This window comes from Austrofundulus limnaeus, unplaced genomic scaffold, assembly GCF_001266775.1.
Source record: "Austrofundulus limnaeus strain Quisiro unplaced genomic scaffold, Austrofundulus_limnaeus-1.0 Scaffold62, whole genome shotgun sequence".
Taxonomy (NCBI): Eukaryota; Metazoa; Chordata; class Actinopteri; order Cyprinodontiformes; family Rivulidae; genus Austrofundulus; species Austrofundulus limnaeus.
Genome location: NW_013952464.1, coordinates 707,890 through 709,530, shown reverse-complemented (window position 1 = coordinate 709,530; position 1,641 = coordinate 707,890). Strand labels below are relative to the sequence as shown.

At 35.2% G+C, this 1,641-nt stretch overlaps 1 protein-coding gene across 1 annotated transcript in view; it reads right to left on the bottom strand.

The window, feature by feature from the left end:
- tafa4b (TAFA chemokine like family member 4b) overlaps positions 1 to 1,641 on the bottom strand; it is a 47,789-nt gene that overhangs the window by 16,623 nt on the left and 29,525 nt on the right. The window lies entirely within an intron of this gene.

Below are 1,641 nucleotides of genomic sequence, written 5' to 3'. Positions count from 1 at the left end.
GCTAATGGTAAACATGTGAGTTTGTTAATAAACCGGAAGGCACAACAGTGTTTAACCACTTTTGCGTGGGAACACAAAAAGAAAAAAAAATCCCCCATGTCTCCTCGCAGGCTCAGTAGAAAATAACAAAATAAAAGTAAAAGTTATGATTAAAAAATACTTGATAAAATTACAAAGAATTACTCAATGAAATAAACGTATTCACACTCAAACAAAAGTGAAMCTACACTCAAAAAAGATATAATGGATTTAATTTACAAATTATGTCAACTGGTTCAACTCAAATGAACTGAGTAAAGATAACCCATTTATTAACGTTAACTTTACGTTTACATAAAGTAAATATGTTATCTTTCATCAGTTCAGTTGAGTGAAACCAGCTGACATATTTTTTAATCAAATCCTTTTTTATCTCTTTTGTTACTAAACACTTCTGATTGACATTTTCAAGTTTTCTCATTATTTCACTGTAACTCTTACATCAAAACTATTTTCTTTTATTTTTATGCTATTTATTTTAAAAAGACAGGAACAGAACTGTTGAAAAAAAATCACTGAAGCAGCCAGTAATAGAAGCTCTGACCGTTTGCTTGTTTTTCAGTCATCATCAATAATGCAGCTCCATTTACACTATGGTTTTTCCATAAAGGCTCTCTGCACGAGAGGGGATGTCTTTTTTCATCAGCTGCTGAGTCTAAAAACATGAGAACAGCATGCATGGACCAGTGTGCATGAGTCTGTTTGCACAAACTGATAGATGAGGTGAGGTCTCGCTAGACCAAACTTAGAGGTCAAGCATGAGTCATAGTCCTGCTGAGCAGCGGGTTTGGAGGTGAGAGGTGGTGAAAAGGGTCATCCTGACTCGTGCAAATGAGGAAATACACCTTTTTTGTGAGATTTGAGTCGGGGAGGAAAGCCATTAAAGCCATCAAAGCAAATTTATCGCTGACTTTCAGTCAAACGGTGAATCTGTTAGCTCCTCATTAGCTTCATTTCTTCCTCTGAGCAAACCCCACCAAGTCGTTGATTTGAACAAACAAAAGCCCGGCATCAGGACCATGACTATTCTGAAAGGTTGGCAGAGTTTCACATGAATCCTGATTATTTTTTTGCCTGACTTTCATTACAAAGCCAATCATCTTTGCTATGGTTGCCTGGTTTTATCATTATCAAGCAACAGTTTCCATCTAGGAACTCATCAGAAAGGTTAAAAAACAAATTTACTTTTTTATTGCCTGAAAATAGTGCTGAAATGAACCAGTGGGTGCGTTTGTGCTCGAGTCATTTCAGAGGGAAAAACGCCTTCTACTGGTTGCAGGAAGCAATAGCAATGCAGGAGGGAGGATTTATGAATTAACTGTGTGGAGAGTCAACGTCACTAAATAATTAACACGCACACCAAACGACACATGATATTATGTTTTTATATTTATATATTTAATATATAATTCACTTGTTACAGATCATAGAAAATAGGATAAACTTTTCAACTTCTTGCCCACAAAATTACAGCTAAGATTTGTATCCCAGACAAAAATCAGTATTAAACTGAATAAATAAAGCTACAATTACAACAACCTTTCAATTATTAATATGTTTTTATAACTGCACTAAACCACACACTTTTGGAATGGATATGGC